This window comes from Leptidea sinapis, chromosome 27 (genome assembly GCF_905404315.1).
Source record: "Leptidea sinapis chromosome 27, ilLepSina1.1, whole genome shotgun sequence".
Classification (NCBI taxonomy): domain Eukaryota; kingdom Metazoa; phylum Arthropoda; class Insecta; order Lepidoptera; family Pieridae; genus Leptidea; species Leptidea sinapis.
The window spans coordinates 1,900,102-1,922,324 of record NC_066291.1 but is presented as its reverse complement, the minus strand read 5'-3'; the positions used below and the strand labels follow the sequence as shown (position 1 = coordinate 1,922,324).

The window sequence follows — 22,223 nt, the reverse complement described above, 5'->3', positions numbered from 1 at the left end:
TAAAATGTTATAAATATATATATATATAGTGTCAATTCGGCTAAGTTGTATTATCTTTAGTATTAGTTAAGCTATAGTTAATTCAGATCGATTAGAAAATTGAAAATGAAGACTGTCGTTTATGCGTAAAGGCCACATTTACGGAGACTCGGCGCGTCGCGCGTTGCGATAGGCTGCTTCATATTATATAGTGCGTTCAGAAAAAATTTTACACGCGTTTGCTTAAATTGGCGGCAGAACCCGCGGATGGCATCGACACGTCTCACGCGGCGTTTATCGCAGCGGCGCACGCAGCGGCAGTTCTCGATGAGGCGATGCCCGCGACGGAACTTTATGCCAGTCTCCTTCGGACCTCGCGCAACACAGACGTAGTCACTGTCACGATGTAGTATGATATGATCGATTTTTTTTAAAGTAATTTCTATGTTAAAAAGTTTTTTTTTTTTGAAAATACAGGACGAGACGAGCAGGATTTATTTAGTTATTTATTTATTAATTTAGCAGGACATTCAGCTGATGGTAATTGATCCGCCCTGCCCATTACAATGCAGTGGCGCTCAGGATTCTTGAAAAGCCCAGATTCTGAGAGTATAGTGAAAGAGAAAGATTCTGAGAAAGATAAATTCTGAGCGGCACTACGATTGCGCTCGTCACCTTGAGACATAAGATGTTAAGTCACATTTGCCCAATAATTTCAACAGCTACGGCGCTCTTCAGACCGAAACACAGTAATGTTAACACATTACTGCTACACGGCTCAAATATCCGCTGTTGTGGTACCCATAATCTACCCGGCATCCTGTGCAAAGGAGCCTTCCACTGGTACTTGAATTATTTATTATAAGAAGTACCCTCCCATCTGTCGCTAGCCTAAAACTAATCGGATTGATTGAGCACCACGCGTGCTTCGCTACATGCCGGAGGATTCGCCACGGGCGCAGCAGCGGGCACCACGTCTCTTCCTGTCTCGTATCTCTACGAGCAACTCTTCATTGCTATAAGTTTGTGTTTACGCGTTAAGTGATACGCGCCACACCGGTAAAAAAAAATCCGACGCGCTCCAAGACGCCAAGCCAAAAGCGACGTGCGACTCCCCGCGTCTCCGTAAATGACGCCTTTCGCGTGCTCGTGAAGAGGTGAAACGTATGTCGAAGCGATTTAGTTAAATTTAGCGATATTAACACTTTTATATCTATTTTATTTCAAAAAAATACTTTTTGAAACATTAAATCGATTGTAATTGTAACTGTGTTTTTACATTATAGGCTTTTGCGTAAAGCTACGGGACAGTTACACGCATTTTAATCCTTTAACAATTATTTTATTTGACGAGGTTTTTTTATTTTCAATTAGAATACTCTTGCTTGGCTTGGTCGAGTGAATTAAATGCCTTAGATCATTTATACGTCTAAATAGACTGTGACGGCTATGAAAACATCGAAAAAATAGAGGTTCATAGTTAACCTCTATTTTGAGCAATGCACGCACACTAACTAAAAACAATTGCGAGTGTAAGACGTGGCTTGTCACGCACGCAAAATTAATAAACCTGGCCTGTTTTCATCGGTTGTCTAACAGCAAAAGGCTACGTATAAGTTACGTAAACGTAAATTCTTCTACACCAGTATCCCAGAAAACTTGTGTGAAAATTTTAAATATGTTAAAAACGTATATGTTGTGTGGAAATTGACATAATATATATTTGAAGTATATATGTATGTACACGCTCTTTCACATAAAGGTCGAATACATCATATTATTTTTTCTGGCAATTTGGATGAAGTTTCTGATGTCTTGACATGACGTGATGACATCATAGGTCACACCAATATGTGCAATGTTATTAAAATATCATAAAATGTTTCACTTTTAAATTCGTTTTTGTTATTTTAACAGATCTAGCGATGTCGCAAGATAAGTATTGAAGGTTTCAAATGTCGCTTACGTTCCGAGTAGCTCGTAAGTCGAGTGGTATGTCTGCTTTTGAAGCAAAGGTGCGGCGTCGATTCTCTATGCATATTTTTATCAACTGGATTTACGTGTAATATTCGTCTGTATACCGGGTGATAAGAATGTGTTACTAATAAGTTCTGAATGGCCACCATTTAGACCACTTAGTTCATATTGCATGATTCGTCCTTGATTATGTCCTTGGCACTCGAAAGTGCTGTAAGAGGAAATGAAATCAAAACCAGATGGGGTTCCGCATCGTCCATAACATACTTAAGATAGATAATTAAATTATTATATCAGATAATAGACCCATTACCGAATAAGAGCGCTTTCGTACTACGTGCGATCCGAATCCGATCCGTCAACCGTTAAAAATACTATACGACTACACCGGACTGGTTTTCACGAGTTCGGATCGGATTTGGATCGGACGTAGTGCGAAAGCACTTTAACGGACATTCCCAATATTCAGTCTATCTCCGGATGTAGCCTACTTGAGATAAAAATCGTAACTATCGTTGACTTTTCTGTCTCAATAAACTTATCGACGGTAACTCACCTTATTCGTACACGCTGTCTGTCAATGGGAGGACGTATAGCTTACCAGCGATAGAAGTTTGTATGGAAATTGCAATTCACGTGTCCCAATATAAGGCGATAAGAATGACTTATCGGGTACATTGGGACAGCTTCAGATTATTGACAGCTAATTACTGACAGTAGAAGGTAGTAATTTATCTATATCTGTTTATAGTATATTGGGAACGGCCGTTAGACTTATTCTCGTCCGTTGACTAATATTAAATACAATCTCATCCGGCAACGCTTTTGTGTTTCCTCTGTTGTTGTATTTATCATAGCTAACAAGCTCAATCAGCCGTTTAACAATAAGCATTGTCTTTTTACGAAACGGTGCAAATGCTTGCATTCAATTAATGAAATACTATCTACTACTATGGTACTACTAAAATTACTGGTTGAGTTATTTTTCAGCAATGGGCTAGAATTCCAATTAACTTGATTAAAATTAGCCAGACGGCTAGGACATAATATGCTAGCAAAAGCACAGCATAAAATGACCTCAAAACTCCATTTCATCAATCTATTTTAGGAAAAACAACCAGATCAAAGTCAGGATCAGATGTTATGACAATTCCAATTACAAAATATTTTATTTGACATTTCTTACCAGTGGGAGGCTCCTTGTGTACCACAAAGCGTGCCTTTTTTTTACCGTGAAGCAGTAACGTGTAAACATTACTGTGTTTCGGTTTGTAGAGCGCCGTAGCTAGTGAAATTACTGGGCAAATGAGACTTAACATCTTAACGTCTCAAGGTGACTAGCGCAATTGTAGTACCGCTTAGAATTTTTGGGTTTTTCAAGAATCCTGAGCGGCACTTCATTGTAATGGGCAGGGCGTATAAATCACCATCAGCTGAACGCGCTGTTCGTGTCATACCATATTTTCATTAAAAAAATTCTACATAAGCAATAGAAGAATGCAATAGTTAAATATTTTTCAACCAACTGACCTTAAACTTTCACATCTAACACATAAACGAGCTAATACTGAATTACTTAAGTACAAAATTGAACAAAAGATATCTAGCAATGACTGTCCGATGTCATAAGTCGAAATGTTACTTCACGACGCTTTTACGTCAATTAGCCATTAATATCATTGTGAGACGTCTACGTTAGCTAGCCAATAATAAATTACATGCCAGCCTATTCATCAACTAATGACGGCCGTTCTCAATATACTATCCACAGATAGAGATAAATTACTACCTTATACTGTCAGTAATTAGCTGTCAATAATCTGAAGCTGTCCCAATATACCCGATAAGTCATTCTTATCGCCTTATATTGGGACACGTGAATTGCAATTTCCATACAAACTTCTATCGCTGGTAAGCTATACGTCGTCCCATTGACAGACAGCGTGTACGGATAAGGTGAATTACCGTCGATAAGTTTATTGGGACAGAAAAGTCAACGATAGTTCCGATTTTTATCTCAAGTACCATTTTGTATGTGTGTGACATGGAAAAGGTTTTTACAAATTCTTAATATCTTTTACACGCTGACGATACAATTTTTTTTAAAAAGATAACTGATGTCCGAGATTGTTTGAATTTGCAATCAGATCTAGATAAATTTTATCGGTACTGCGAAAAAAATCAATTGATCCTGAACACTGACAAATGTTATACTATTTCATTTACGCGTAAACACTCTACACTGTCGCATACTTACACTTTGGGTGGAAAACAGATAATTCGCGTAGATCATATTTTTTTATGGAATAGGAGGACACACGAGCCTATCCACAGCTTTGTAGTACGTGGAAGAAAGCTCGTTGAAAACCGCACTGTGGAGGACCGCCACACATCCAGATGGTGAGGTTGATATCCTAACTTGTGGCGCGTCGTACGAAGGTGGAATTCGGCGGCAGGAATCAGGTTAAACAGCTCTTCGGAACACTCCCCGTGATAAATGCGGTAGAAGACACACAATGAAGCGACGTCTCTACGCAACGCCAAGTGATCCAGCCGTTCACAGAGCACTGGGTCCCCGAAAATTCGAGCTGCTCATCATCATATCCGTGATCTTGACATATTCTTAGACTCCAAATTAAATTTCAACTTGCATATTGATTATATTGTTAACAAAGCCTTCAAGCAACTAGGTTTTATATTAAGAGTTTCTCGCCCCTTGCGTAGTGAAGCACCCTTTAAGATTCTTTAGTTTTCTTTCGTGCGTAGCATCTTGGAATTTGGGTCGGTTGTTTGGCATACTTGCTACAATGCACATATAGACCATATTCAAAAAGTACAGAACAAATTTTTAAAAAACCTAGAGTATCGTACTGGAAACTTCTTTATAGAACCAATGCTCTGCTACCCGTTTCAGTATTGCCCCACTTAAAAAGAGAAGGGTTCATTTTGATTTGATATACCTTAACAAAGTAATAAATGGACTCATCGACTCTTCTTGCCTTCTTTCTAAAATTAACATTCGAGTACCTTTACGTATTGCTCTTCGATCTCAACGCAGTTTTACCTCTAATTTGTCATTATCAAATTATACTAAAAACAGTTTCTGTCGACGTGCCCTAGACATTTATAACTCTTTATTTTGTGATGTTGATACATTTCATTTATTCTTAAATGAATTTAAAAACAGTATTGGTGAAGCTCTAAGCATTTAAATAAATAATCTTTCTTTCATATTGTTTCGTTTTTTATATGTATCAAAAGGTGTAAGTATTTTTGTTGCTACCTTTTTCTAACATTAAACATTTTGTATTTTGTATTGTATTTTATATCATATAATAATATTTGTAAATCCTATATAGATAACTAATTCATTACGGCAAATGATTGTAATCTTTGTTTTTATTATTCTTTAAATTTTATATAAAAATATGATCTATTGCTAACTTTTTTGTACATAAAACAATTTATATCCTTTCGTGTATTTACCCATCACAAGTTAATCGATTGTATCGGGAAATGTTCATTTTTCGGTTTATGTAAATCGGTCTAATATAATAATAGCTAATTAGTTGCTAGCTTTTTTGAGCACTACACAATTTATAATTTCTGTTACAAAATGTGGAACTCTAGGTATATTTGTTTTCATATATTTATTGTCATATTTGTTTAAGACAATATGTTTCCCAAAAAAAAAAAAAAAAAGATGGACCGACGCTCTGGTCAAGATCGCCGGAAAACGTTGGACGAGGGCAGCGCAGGACCGATCGTTGTGGAGATCTTTGGGGGAGGCCTTTGTCCAGCCATGTACGTCTTCCGGCTGATGATAATGATGATGCTAAAGAAGTAAGTATTTAAGTTTACACACCCACATTTTTACTAGGAAGGTACCTAATACGGTGATGCCGGTACTTTGTATTCTATTAACAAATTCCAATGAAGTGCTTCAAGTTTCTGTTTCAGCCATCATCAATATACAGGGTTCATTTGATGGACGGGTGAAGACTGGAAGGACTTCACAGTAGTAATTTTTGATCAAATGGTTCAACCTAACATCGTGTGTAAAGCATACAAGTAACAGAATCTGTGACTTCACAGATTCTTCTGTGAATAAACTGTTAATGGTTATTACTCTTTGTTTCAATTTGAATTGTCTGCTAAAGTGTGGTGAGGCTATACTCCGCTTTTACATGTTTACTGTGTGAACTTTTAAAAGTGTTATGATGCTTATCATTGCCCATGAGGCTTTCTTGATGGTAGGGACCGCTGCAGTCTAAATTATTCTAAGGTTTTTCGTTTTACACACATTTCGTTTATTTCAAAGACTGTATAGTAAGTTGTCTTTTGTATTATATATAGATAAATATTATTATATATATTTTATATTAGTTACTTGTATGTCCAAGTATGAAATAAATAAGGAGAACTAATTAGGTATCGGATGGTAAGTGAGTACTGTTGGAAATACTCTATTGAAATGTTAGCGAGCGACCTAGAAGGACTGCCGCAGTCATATTTGAAGAGGGGTACTTATCTATATGTTTATATAAGATTCTCGTGTCATATATAAATGCCTTACTCCTCCGAAGGGGCTTGATCGATTGTTATGAAATTTTATATGTATATTTGGAAAGTCTGAGAATCGTTCGAAATCTATACCCCAAATTTTTAAGCTATTGCATAGCTTCTATTGCGGGCCTTGAGCATGGAGACCGAATCCAGAAATTTCCGCAACGAAAATAACCTAACACTTACTCACTAGATCTATATAGATATTTCGCCAGTTGCCGTGGAACAGCGGTTATTACGTATACTTATAGTGCAAAAGGTGCCAGGTTCGAGCCTGGGGTACATCTTGATTTTTTTTTAATTTTTTTTTTTTTATCACGTTTTTTTAATTTTTATTATTATGACAAGCATTTTTATTTAGTTTCACCTGCCCCGTTGTCTGTCTGTAATCAAATCTTGCAAGTAAAATTTTACTCACTTCCCGTTTGCTTTTTTTTAATTAATTTTATCAAAAAAAAATACTGCATAAATAAAATAAATAAATAATTATAATTGCATAAGTTGATAAAAAATGCTATGCAATAGCTTTACCGCGGCAGTCCCCGAGTGCCACACGTCTTTTTTTTTCATATGGCATATACAACATGTGTCGGGTCACCTAGTAATAATATATTATTTCTATAATAAGTAAAAATTGCCGGGAATGCCCCTGTGATTCCTCTTGTGTTGCAAATAGTATGAGCGGTAGTGATGAAGTACTATATAAACTAAACTATAATATCACATAAAAAAATACAACTAAATCTCTATGTTTATATTTGGTAGGTCTTAATAAATACATAATTCTCTTTTAAAAACTCAAGTTCTAAAATAAAATATATAATATACTGTTTGAGTCTGGTACAGTCCAGTCGAGTTACTGAGTCGTATCTTTGTCAAAAGTGTATCTTTTATAGTATAGATACTAAAATGCATTCTTTTAAGTTACCATTCGATATATATTTCAACTAGCTGACCGACAGACGTTGTTCTGTAGAAAAAAAAATACTGTTTTATAGCAATTTGCCAATAATATTTGAAAAACTCAAGAATTATTTCGTAAAAAATGCTCCCTGATGTTATCGGTAATGATATTGTTTCACAGAGGATCTGTCAAACAGTGCGTCACTAAATTCTCTCATAGAAAATATGTCCATACAAAACAAATATTGAAAATAAAAAAAATTATGTGTGTCAAATCGAAATAAAAATTATCCTATCTCTCAAGTTGGTCTAAACTGAAGACTGGACTCCATGAAGTAATCCCAATTAAAATCCGTTCATTAATTTAGGAGTCCATCGCTGACGAACGACGTGACACGTAATTTTTATATTCTAAGATTATTAAAATTTTATCGAAACACTTAATTATTTATCATCAGCTACTATTTAATTATTTATCACAGATTACGATAATTAGCATATCTGTACATTTAATATTTTATTATTTATTCAATAGTCACATTAGGAAAAGAGCCTACGGTTAAATCATTATTATCCAGTTGGTTGTCTGAAGAAATTCTGTCAAGATAGTTAGCTAATCTATTCTTGATCTTGTTCGAATTAGAAATGATTATAAAATATTGCACTCATTTTTCTAAGGAACAAATTATAAATAGCCTGTGGAATAAATTGCACACGTTAGGTTGACTATTTTTATCCCAACCTAAAAATTGGGTTCACAAAACGTCGGGTTAAATAAATAATTTAAAAAATGTTACTTTTACGTAAAACCTCGTAATAATTTTAGCAAATTAATGTATTGTCATCGTTCCTCGATAAATCCACGAAGTTTTAACGAAATCTGGCGGTTTAAAGTTTGTCAAAATCGCGCCCAAATGATTCGGTTACAAACAAACATACATACAGTTAATAAAAAGCGTGGAACAATACAGCTACAATTACACGCATTTTAAATCTTTAAAAAATGTTTTATTTAAATAAATGTGTAACGCGTTAATCAAAGAAAATACTATTAAGTCTATTATAAAAACAGAAACAGAATTCCAACGATGACCCCACACAATGATATTAAAGAATTACGACATATCCTTTCTAAACGAGTCGCGGTATCAGGTCAACTGCAGTGTAATTAATTCAATTTGATTCAATTAAAAAATTATATTAATAACGTCTCCGAATATTTCTGATTCCTCATAAGCTGCGCACAGACCGGTTTAACGAATGCAAACATATTTGTTTCACTGCCAACAAGATCCTAACAATCTTGATCCTGTCTGCGTTATCGGTCGAATGAATGTTGGTCACATAAAGAAATTAAACTATTAACAAAGATCAGCGCTGTACGAAACGAACTGATTGTGGCAAATATTATGCTTTTATAGGCTAGTCTACATGTTCTTAAAAGTTAGTTCTTGTTAAAAGGTCTAAAATTTTGAGATATAATATCTGCTCCTCTTTAGTAAGTTAGTTTACAGAGATTAATATTAAAGAACTAAAATGGTGCCTAGTCAGTAGTATGTTGGGAATTTTACTTCTTAACGCTGGTTTTCTCGAGACACCGCAGAAGCAAGACTTCGAGAACTAAATATTGGTAAATTAAATCTCTAAGGATCTTTTCTAAAATTTTCTTAAATAGCGTTTGAGTTATTAACGAAATACCCTTTTGTTTTCATCTTAAGTTATAAATTGCAATGAATGTGCTAATATATCCAAGAGAAACAATCATTTATTGTAGCCATCATTCCGAATAGAATAATCTATGGGTATACTTTTAGCACCTTTTTCAATAATACATACATACGGTTGGAAGTTGTGTACAAGCCTATATTTAAAACAGCAGTTCAGTTTAGATTTACAAGAGCGAAATCTCAAGTCAATTTCCTAATATGAAAATATTGGGGTTGAGCAGGTTATCAACTGTGAAGTAGATCCTGTAGATGATGCCACAACCTAAGAGTTGAACAAAGCAAACATAATTTTATAACGAGGTGGTACTCGAACGGTTAACTCAGTTGGTTAGAGCACCGGCACGGAACGCCGGAGGCCGTGGGTTCGAATCCCGCATCTTTCATAAAATTTTGTTTTTCAAATTTTACTTATGAAAATTTCTAAAAATGCACCCACGGGGTCGAAAATAAACTATACACATAAAAAATATTAAATATAAAATATATTCATCACGTTGAAGATAAGAGTACAGCTATTTTACTATGTGTAATGATTTTAAAATTGCAATTGTTGAGTTTGTGAAAAAATCTTCTCAATAAAATCAGCTTTACGAATCTTTTGTAGCGTAAAGAATTAACTCACGATCCAAAAGTGCTTTTATAAACCCACTTTTATAAACTTAGACTTTTTTTTACTCTACCTAACATCGTCCCTCCTACATGTTGTATCGTAACTCGAAACGTAATCGATGTGACACTTATTCGATTATAAATTATAATTGACAAGTATCGATTATTCACTCGAAAGTAGATTCGATCTTTTCGTAGCTGGCAGGCGTGCTATAAATTCTTGTTCAGATAAACAATATTACGTACACGAAGCATGGGAGCATTCTCTAGCAACTATAAACAATGTTTTTATAAAGGTCATATGAATCAACTGTCTAGATTACTTGGTCTGTACTGACTGGCTAATAGATACAAATAAAATAATAACGGAAAGTTTTAGAAATATTTCCATTCTATATTTATGGCTTAAATTATGATATATTTTACAAATGAAAAAAGAGAGGGCTCTATAATAATATGAATTATTACAGAACTATCTCTTCTTATAAGATAAATAAGAAAGGGATTCATTCGTAAGAAACAGAAAGTGACGAAGAAATCAATTTTGACGTCATCTAGCTTCCTTTCGCTATTGAGCTACAACATGAGAGTTGAAATAACATATTAAGATTTGCGGATCATGTGCCATTTACCAAAGAATAGTTAATAATAAAAGTACAATTACTGACGTAAGTGATGAAAAAGTCCTAGAAACGGAAGAGTTAAGAGCATAGGCACATCACACAACTGTACACTTCTTTTAATATATAAAAGTATTTCACAAGTATAACGGATATAATAAATACTGAAATAATTTTAAAAAGGCGGTAAAACTAAATATATAAAAATATTATAATTAAACAGTGGTAAGGCAGAACGCAAAACAAACAAAATGCATGGATGCCATTGCTCCTCTCACCATATCTTGGCAAAGTAACAAACCGCCTCAAGGCTCATAAACAGAATGGAAATTCTTTTTGATATATATAGGAATGAATAAAAATAAAAATGGTAATATTTAACTATATTCAATACAATTTGAAGGAAAGTGAGAATGAATTATATATTTTTAGACTATTATGAAGAAGGAACGAGAATTTTAGGACTTTATGCAAATGGTACAATGGTAATGGTACAAGGCCTTAAAAGTAAAGAAGTTAGACTCAAAATGAATGCTAGCAAAACCAAAATGATGTCTCATACTACAGAAATAGATATAGTTTTGGATGGAAATAGACTGGATTTTGTTAGCAAGTATGTCTTTATTGGTCAAATTATTTCCCTCATGATCCAATGTCTAAGCAAGTTAATAATAGAATAGGAAGTAGTTAGAAAAAATACTAGCCTTAAAAAGAAATCATGAAACGTAAATATTTAAGCGTTAATATTAAAATGAAGACATTCAACGCTTCAAATCTGCCTTGTATGTCATATGTGTGCGATGGAGAGAAGTATCATGGGATTAAAACTTTGGGATAGGTGAAAATACAGACATAAGAAATAAAAATAAAGTCACCGACATAATAACTCGCATTGACCACCAGAAATTGAGCTGGACTGGACATATGCTATGCAGTTTAACAGACAAATGGAACAAGAGAGTTACGATTTGGCATCTTAGAGTTGGCACTAGAAGGCAGGCAAGACCAATATGCGATGGTCGGACGATATACGCGCCTGACTTTACGGCCATATTGGACAAGGGTAACGAAGTATAGCCCTTAATGAAGACAGTTGGAGTACGCCAATGCCAAAACGCACACCGAGCTAAGGGACATTTTATAAAAGGAATCCTTTGATCAGTTCTCTTTAATTAAGTTTACTTTTAATTATATTTTAGAATAATTAATCCTCGTCTCAGAAATAAAAGACTTTTTATTTATTTTATTTATTCGCGCTACCTTACACGAAGAATGCGTCGAAAAAGGGTCATATGAACTCGAAAACCGAAAACACATTTGGACACGAGGATCGCCTCGGTGAGAAACAACGGTTCTATCTATTGCACCACTGATTTTAAAAATGTACTCTTTTTGCCTTAAGGTCGACAAAAATAATATTCAAAAAATATTAAAAATAATACAGTTATCAATAAAAAAAAGAAATAATACACTTTAAAATGCTAGAGTACATCATCAAGTTACTTAATACGTCCTTCAAGTACTTGCTCAAAACAGCCATTCAAATTGAGTGTGAAATGAATGTATTTTTAAGAAATTGCGGTCAATTAGATAGTGTGGATCCAATCAAGATTCGAACGGATGACTTTGTGAAGACTGAGGTCGCGTAGTGAATGCTCACAGTATTTGCAAATCAATTGTTATTTCAAGATCTTCTTAACTACTTTATCTTTGAAACGAAAACTTCAGCTTTATGCGCGCTCGCAGTCGGATGGGTATTGAGTGGCACTGAATGGTGACGTTAATTTTCATGAATAATTGAAAGCTTTTTGAATAAATATAAACAAATAAATATTATTTAGTCAGGCTAAACAATATTTATATTAAAAATTATACCTAAAAATCTTCCAAATACTTTGATCAAAATTTCATATCTGATATGTATTGTTAATGTCACGATATTGAGACGTCGCTTTATTTTGTGTTTCTTTCCTCATTTATGGGAATACCCAAGATATCTTTGACTTGATTCGTGCCACCGAATTCCACATTTATATTACATCCTTAATAAATAATTACATAAACTTAGATATCATCCCCTAGATCTGGATATCAGGCGTTCTTCTACAGAGTGGTTTTAAGGAACTTTCTTCCAAGTACAATCAAACTATGGAATCAGCTTAATTGCGCGATGTTTTCAGGAGGATACGATATGGTGGGTTGTAGTGATCACATTACACCAAAGGTGATCATATGATCGTTTGTCCTCTAAAAAATATTCTAAATGTCATTGCTTTATGAATATAGAACAAAAAAATATATTTCGTATAATGTAATAACTTCGATGAAGTTTTCACTTGACGAGTCATCTTTAGCACACACAGTTTTATTATTTACGCCTGTCACCTGTCGAAGGTGTCCTGACTCTTGGCTTCTTTCACTGACATCAAACCTTTTCTCTAGCTCTTTTTCTCACGCTATCCCTAACCATTCCCTTTTTAGAACATCCATCATCTGATTGATTTTTCCAACGCTTCTGACATCTTCTATCCCTCTTCAAGACTGGATAATTTGGCCTTGAGATTTCATAAAAATAACGTATTTTATAATCATCTCTGCTTTCTCTAAGACAAAGACTAAGGTGGAGTTTGCAAAAATGAATTTATAATTCAGAGTTCGCAATGAAATGTTATAGATCAGAAAGAAGACTTCACCATAACCAGCACAGAGCGCCAGTGCAACTATTTGCCCCACGCAAAACATGCAGCCTAGCCTTCATTTGATTGCAAATAACAACTTTTACAAAACAGTCATAGTGATTTTCCATTTGCCTGTGCTATCTTTCTGAATAATATCTTTAAATTATTTTTGTGTAGTTAGTGTGTTTTATGTAGCAATTTTTTTCATTTCCTACATCTGCTATCATTACTCATAAGATGGTATACCCCATCTTGCCTTCCCTTGCCAAATCGAGTGAAATTTAACTTATAAAACAATGAGACTCTTAATAAAAGTAAAATTTTACAACCACTCTCTTTCCAAACATACCTACCAACTTTATGTAATTAATATTCTTCTAGCTTCTTGAATGTACTTGGTATCACAAATTATTTGCTAGTGCTCAAAATAAAATTCGTGGATAAACAAAACATTTATAAACACTATTTGAATCTAAGTAATAAAAGTAAATACATGCTCGTTTGCGAATTTCTAATAATTTTATCTAGAATGTTAGCAAACTCAGATAATTTTTAATTAAACATTTATGTTTTTGTTCTACAGAGCATGTCTAATTATTCAGCTGTGGCCAGAAATTTTAGTGTTATGAAAAAGTAAAATATACAATTTTGTATTCGTAAAATTGCGGTCTTCCTAGACTTTACGCGAGTTCATAGTTCAATGATGAGAACCGTTAATTACGAGATATTATAATTACCATATTATACACATTACCACGACACAGGCTAATCTGATGAGATCTGGGCTGTCTGTTAATGGCAAAAGATGCAGCTTAATGACCAATCATATTACTTATTCAAAGGCAAATCAGAAAATGAAGCTTTATGACCAATTATATTTCTTCAACAAATTGCTAAATTAAAGACCCATTCTGACAATTGGCTTTTTTTTTGGGCTCGAAACAATATACTCGGATTTAGTTACCAGCGACAATATTATGTACCTAAAGACACTGACCGCTTTTCGTTATATTTTCTATCATTTTACTGCACCAGTGAACAACGCAGTTGTATTTGTTTCTGTTCGTCTATTAAATCATTTAAACATCCATCGAGTGCACAACTTCTGAACAAAATGAACGTCAAAATAGTGTTGGTTGATTCATCACCCAATCTTAATGTCTGGTGCGTTTCTTATTGATCTAAGCCACAGCGAAAATCACGTCGCGAATATTTGTCGAGTTAAATTCATTGTATGTTAAATTCAATGTACACAATTTTAAAACGATGCTATAAAGTAAAAACAAGCGACAATCACACAAACTTAAATTTAACACGCTCGATTCTTTTCTTAAATATTGTCAATCAGAAGCGATGGCTGGTCCATGTTTCATGATAACATAAGCTAACGTCGAATGCAACTTGTGGCTGGATGATCCAAAATTCAAAATTAAGAAATCACTTCAAATTAAAAGCTTAAATGGAAAATTTACTATGGATTCACTATCACGACTGAGCAAAGAAGAAGACACAAGAAACTTTAGTACTTTAGACCTTATAAGCTCTTTAAAAGTAATTTACTTATTACATAATTTTTAAATCTATTAATTGACATATTTTAAATATCATTCGGCAGAATTTCATAAAAAAGTATACCAACAAATGAATTACTTATTCTATGAAGCCTAGTATTCGGCACTTCGAGTATATCCTTTTTTCTTAAATTTAAATTGTGACTAAATATATAATAAGAATAAACACTCATTTTTTATCTCCTTTAATTTCTCCTGTATTCCCTCTGGTGTTGCAGGAGAATGAAGGCAGCGATGATCACTTTATATGAGGTGACCCAGACGTTGTTTTTTTTTTCTTTTAATATTTTGTCCTACTCTTTCATTAAGAAAAAGATTTATTTGTTTAGAGTTGAAACAAATACGTAATACCAACAATGTTATTGTATAATTTGGAACGCGAAAAAGAGATCAGTTAGTTATTGTTACACATAATATGTATATTACTATTAATTAGTAATTCATTTGAGTAATTATTACATGTACATTAGTATACTTTCACACATTAAGATTGCATCACGTGTTAACCGAATTTCAGCAATGCATTTATACATCAACGCCAATCTAAAGTTAAAACTTACACAATAGGGAAAGGATACACTCATTTGATATTACGGAATGACTCATGCAAGGTATGTACTACGCACTGTAGAGGTAAGGAGTACTATGTTAACACTAGGAACTAACATAAATTTGTGATGTCTACTACTCAACTAACGGTCGTTCCCAATATACTATCTACAGAAAGAGATACATTCATACCTTCTACTGTCAGTAATTATCTGTCAATAATCTGAAGCTGTCCCAATATACCCGATAAATCATTCTTATCGCCAGTACACTGTTGAAATTTTCATACAAACTTCTATCCCTGGTATAACTTACGTCGTCCCATCGATGGACAGCGTTTACGGATAAGATGAGTTACCGTCGATAAGTTTTGTGGGACAGAAATGTCAACGGTAGTTACGATTTTTAACCTCAAGTAGGCCACAACCATAGATTAGACTGAATATTGCGAATGGCCGTAAGTCGAGTTATTAAGTATTTTATGGGACGATTTATACGCCTTTAGAACATGATCGCCAGAAAATTTACAAAACGAATGTGCTACGAAATTCAAGCGAATTGTTAAAAAACGTTTGTGTGGTAAAAGGTCTTCATTTCAGCCGGAAGACATCCACTGCAAAGGCCTCCCCTTAAGATATCCACGATCGGTCCTGCGCTGCCTTCATCCAACCTGTTCCAGCGATCTTGACCAGATGATCAGTCCATCTTGTGCGCCTTCCAACACTGCGTGTTCCAGTTCGTGGTCGCCATTCGAGGACTTTAGTGACCCAACGGACATCTTTCCGAGCTTTATGCCCTGCGCACTGCGACGTCAGTTTTTTAATCATGCGGGCTATGTTTGTGAATTTGGTTCTCCTACGTATCCCTTCATTTCTGATTCAATCTCGCAAGGAATCTCCGAGTATAGCCCTCTTCCATTCTTTCGGCTGAAGTGATGGACCTATCGCGGCATCAGTCAGAGTAGTTAAAAGTTGGTTCAGCCGTTTTCATAATGAAAATGAACCATCATATCAGATGATGAAATGTGGATCAAAGGTTCACGACCTTAAAGGTTGGTTAAGCATCACATACTGTGTGTACATACGGGTTAACTCACAATAAAGGGGATGTTGTGTGTATGCTAGGGTCAATAAGGCATTGTGTATTATGAGCTTTTACCGCAGGTCAGAACCATCGATTTAGATCTCTACTGCCAACAACTGGTGAAATTAAAGCAAGAAATTTGCTGAAAGCGGCTGAAATTTATCAATAGAAAAGATGTGGTCTTCAATCACGATATCTCGAGACCAGACACACGTATTTAGCCACTAAGCAAAAAATTTAAAGGCTTTCACCTGATGGTGTTAGGGCAATATAGCCGTATGCCTGTTTCGGTTGGATTAGAGAGAGAAAAGAGGTCTGCCAAAAAAATAATTATTTGTTTTTATTGATCATTAGTCCCAAAAGTTCCACAGCAACAGGATCATGTCACCACCTACAAGATGGCAAAAACTCATCGAACAAAATAGCATTTGTTTTTAATGAAAATAAGGGTATAGACGAGCAGGTTCTTCGACGAGGCTGTTTGTTATTGATTCAGCTGCAGATTCAGCTTGAGCTCAGGATTATTGAAAAACCAAAAAATTCTGAGCGGCACTACAACTGCTCTCGTCACCTTGAGACATAAGTTGTCAAGTCTCATTTGCCCAGTAATTTCACTAGCTACGGCGCCGTTCAGATCGAAACACAGTAATGCTTACACATTACTGCCTCACAGCAGAAATAGGCGCCATATATACTATATATTGTAACTAAATGTAAATAAACATAGAAAATGTGATATTTTTCATTCGATTGAACTTTTTCTTCGACTAATATTAGTAGTTATTTCTAGGCATAGCTTGGGAGATCATGAATAATAAATTTATTCAACACTCTGCTCGGGTCTATGACGCAGACGAGTCTTGTGAGAAACATAAATGATATATTAAAGACTAAAATCGCACCAGTCGATTCTGCAGGTACTTACATTTTTTTTTGATGAAAAGAATGACTTAGAAATTATTTATAAAAAAAACGTATAGGTTAACATCAAAAAATTAATTATAATAAAATAAATTACAGTTACTTACTTGCAGCCAATTTTTTATAGGCAACCTATGGCTAATAGATTACATAATCCCTAAACGTTCATTTAAAATGAGTTTCATTAAAAAAAACGTACCTGCAGAATCAAGCGGTGGGATATTGTACGTTGTAAGAATCTACAAATCTATCGATCACTTATTTTTAAATAATTCAAGCGTATACAAAGGTAAAACCGCACGGCTTGTTTTGAAAATTCTTACTAACTGCTGTAATTAGCAAAAAAGGCGAAAGACACGCAATGATACAACTCCAATACACTTGCATATTAGAAGAAGACGTACTTTTAAAATGAATTTTTGGCTTTTAATAGAACAACTGACAATACTTCTCTCACAAAGGTAACATCTATTTTCTGTTCAATTCATCATGATACGAATCACTATACTTATGACATGGTACGTTAAAAGAATAAAAAGCGACATGTCTTAATAACAGATAAATAATAGAAATAATAAATAGTAATTTAAAATATTTATGAAGCAATTTATATGATCTGATAAACACAAACAAAGAAACACACTGATCTTAGAAACTTATAATTAAAAAATACCTATTTCACCACGCCTTCTATAATTTATTTAACATCAATGCGTTGGTTGTTTCTCAAGATTAGAGATGCCAATTTTTGATTGGCATGGTAATAATTACGTGTGATAAATACAAGGTAGTATTGTTAGAAGATCCAATTTCCTACTGGATTGGCGTTGAGATTTATAGATAGTCTCGTATACAAAGTATGGGAAAAATCGTGAAAGTTGTCTTCGACGTATGATATGGCAACATTCGCTAACAATGGCCCGAATCATTTCCGTTACGATATCGGAGGTAATGTGAACGTGTGTTTAATAAACGCGACTTTTACGACGCATTTATGGGTGCGTTAAGTAATTAGCCTAAGAGCTAAGCTAGGAAAAAATAATACATAGAAAAATTTCAGAGCTTACGTTAAGAAAATTTAAGCAGTAAAATTAAGATTTTTATAGAATTTCTTTAGGTTTATTTACTATCACGGCTTTACTCATGGTTTATCAGTGTGGGTACCGGCTAGTTTTGGACATTTGGAGGTCCTTCATCAGGGTGAGTGGAGTGGTTCGCGATAACGTCCCATCACATTATGGCTTTGTTTTAAACTCCAATAAAGTTGATCTAATCAGAAACTAAAGACGACGCCGCGATTTACACTATAAAAATTATAGCAATAGTTCAACTTAAAATTATTGAAAGGAATAGTGAAGTATTTCTAAATTGTGAGGCACTCTTCAGGATAATATAAACTATTATTTAAAATAAGATTCCTTAATTTAATAGACTTTAGTCAGTGTGGAGTTTAGCTGTTTTCTTATTAAGAAAATCTTTACGATTTAAGAACTTTATTTCTCAGAAGAACATCTTTGCGATCGCTATTCCATAAAAAAGCTTTAGATAGACCTCTGAGCTATGTCCATGTCGTTAGGGTGACAAGTGATTTCCATTCCTATTATCAAACACAATATTAACATAAATATAATTTTAATGTTCACCAGGTAACAATGAAGTATCGACTAAGTAACTACGGTTGAAGGCGGCAGTCATGAAGAAAATATAGTTAATAGTTTGTAACGCCGGTTCTCCTTAGGTCTGGGGCATATTATTTCGAATGGGAGGTAGTTTTTACGTTGAATAGGTAATTTTAATCCTTATTTGAATAAAAATATTTGAATTTGGACTTGATTCGCGTCTCGTCTCTTAGAATAGATTACTATCTCTTCTGCATTTATGTTCACCTGGTATTATAAACGAGAGTTTCATAGCTGATCGTAACTGCTGACAAACACAAACTTTTATTATATATAGCTAGATGATTAGTTTTTATCCTCTTATTATTTTAATCCTTGTCCTCTAGCATACAAGCCATGATGATCATTCATGATTTAAAACCGAATAGATTTCGTTTTCCTTATTTCAAATAATTCATCACGCTGTTTTATTCGCCCGTTCTCTCTACCAGTCAAGATAAGATCTCTTATATAATATTTTGTAACATCTTGACTGGTCATTATGTTATATATGGTCATATCGGTTAATGTGGTCTATGTAATCTCATTATGGACCATAGCCAGGCTGCCAGTGACGGTAGTCATTGACATCTGAACTAGTTGTCTTGTGTCATACTTTATTATGTTGCCGGTATTATTTTAGTTCGCTTACAGCACGGGCGATTCTGTTGCTAATCTTTATATCAATCTCAGCTGCCATCTAAGCTTGAGATGGTTGACAGTTTACAAAACACAAATAGAAAATCATTTTTAAAAGTAGAACAAGTTCTCTTTTGATGATTTTTGCCACACCTAATATAGTTGACATTAGAGCGGTAACGTTAAAAATTTCTGTAACTTAATAGTTTACATTCTGCAGAAACTCCGATACTTGATATACCCACGGCATTCTATAAAACTATGTTTGAGCGTTAAACTATTTTACAATCAGCCGTTCTCTTATATTATTGACAGCTTTATATAATCGTGCATTTATCTCGTAAATTGAAGAAAGTTTAAACTTTTATGTATCTACTACAGAAGAAATATTAATCGTACAAATATTTTTTTTTGAAGGATGTAAGGAGAAATTATAATCCACTACTTCGAGAGATGATAACCGAGGTACTGAGAGGAGTATTGACGAAAAGCAGTGATTATACAAATGGGGTTTATTTTTAACTCGCAAACTGGCGGTTAAACTGAACACGGTAAATTACCCATACACAGGGGAGTAGTTCTGACTAGACACCGTCGGCAACGACCTGTATTGTACCTTGTGAGATAATTGGAGATGCACTCCAAATCTCTCAGGATGCTACATGCCTAAAATTTGACGAGGAGCAACGTGTTTCAGCATAAAAAAAGAAAATACAGCCAGAAGCCATATTATTCATACATATGGCCAAGTCTATTGCTTGCCTACATAATTTATATGGCATAGTATGCATTATAATATAAGTATTTTACGTAAATTATTGTAATACAAGTATATAGGCACACAAGTAAAACTGCTTTACTCCTGCTGCCGGATTTCACCTTCGCATGACATGCCACATACTTGGATTTCATCCTTACCAACTTTATGTGTGGCGAACTTTATGTACGGATATGGAATTTTTTGACATGCAAAACCAAACTGTGTAACGAGAACATGGAAAATGAGGATATGAGTACTTTAGAAAAATTCTTGCGCCCGTTTTTTTCAGGTCTGAAGCATAGGCCCACTTTTTTGAATGGGTGGTAATTTTTGACTTTGAAAAATATTTGATCTTTATTCAAAATAGTATGAACATTGGAAGATGTCTTTAGGCTTCTGGACTGGAAAGAAAGGGATATCAACATCAACGGCGAATACATCACTCACCTTCGATTCACCGACGATACCGTAATCATGGCAGGGACCATGGAAGACTTTAGCCATATGCTCGATGGCCTCAATACAGCTTCCCAAGGAGTAGGTCTCAAAATGAACACAGACAAGACGAAGATCATGTCAAATGTCCATGTCGCACCCACACCCATAACAATTGGGAACTGTACTCTAGAAAATGGCAACGAATACGTCTACCTCAGACAAACAATCCAGCTAGGCAGGTCCAATTCGCGAAAGAGGTCACTCGTCGAATTCAACTCGGATGGGCAGCGTTTGGGAAGCTTCAAAGCTTCTTTCTTTAAAATCTTTTCTCGTCCCAATTGGGACGAGAAGATTTTACGGAGACACTTTGGTAATTACCAAAGTGTCTCAAGTGATGACTTACGGTACGCAGACGTGGTCGCTAACTATGGGCCTTATGAGAAAGGGCCATGCTCAGAGTTCCTCTGCGAATTGTTACATTCATACATACTTCATACCATACCCAGTGCCTACACCAGCGCCATTGTCGAAGGTTTTTCAACTGTTATTTACAATATTTTCCCTGCAAGATTGAATAAAAAATGAGGAGACTCGTAGGAGAACCAAAGTTATCAACATAGCCCAAATGATTGCGATACTGAAGTGGCAGTGGGCAGGGCACATAGTGCAACTGACAGATGGCCGTTAGGGCAGTAAAGTCCTCGAATGGCGACCAAGTACCGGAAGACGCAGTATTGGTAGGCCCCCCATAAGATGGACCGACAATGCCCTTCGTCCAGCAGTGGACGTCTTCCAGCTGGTGATGATGATGATTTGATTTTGAAAGCGTGTACACCTTCCTAAAAGGCTGGCAATGCTCTTGTGACTTTTACGGTGTTTTAGCAGAGTGTGGACAGCGGTGATCACTTAACGTCGGTCGTTTGTAGTTTATTTTCCATAAAAAAAAACTTAACATGCATATTTCTTCAGTCTTTTAAAACAGATCATAGTTGTTTGCACATTAAATATATGATTAGAATAAATAAAACGCCTCTAAGCGTTTAATAGCAGAATATTATAAGCACATTATTCCATCAAATTACCTATAAAAAATGTGTTAAACTTCTCATAAATTTTTTGGCATGTAGCTATTTTCCTCCCTTCTATGAAAAAGTTTCCTGTTATTTATTTTTCAACATTAAATTAAATCTGTAAATAACGTATTTCATTGCAAATAATTAGGTACATTAGCTACATAATATGTCGTACTCCTTGATTTCCTTTAAAATGTTAGCCTTGTAAATTTTTCGTACCTCAAAAGGAAAGATTGGAACCCTTAGAGGAGCACTTTGTTGATATCGAGTTATAATTGAAACGATATACCTACTCAGATTTAAAGTCTCTTGAATCTGTAGAAAAATCAAACTTCTAATTTAACGTACGGCCGTTAATGTCGCAAAAAAGGTATATTTCAACACTCTCAAGGGATTAAAAACTTTTAGCGTATTTTTCGGTGACCTAGAAGTGAGAATTTTGGCTAGTAATACCGTCTTATACTAAAGGTAT

General features: G+C 34.7%; 1 protein-coding gene across 1 annotated transcript in view; it reads right to left on the bottom strand.

Moving 5' to 3' along the window:
* Positions 1-22,223, bottom strand: part of LOC126972769 (fibroblast growth factor receptor 4) — a 121,252-nt gene that overhangs the window by 91,227 nt on the left and 7,802 nt on the right. The window lies entirely within an intron of this gene.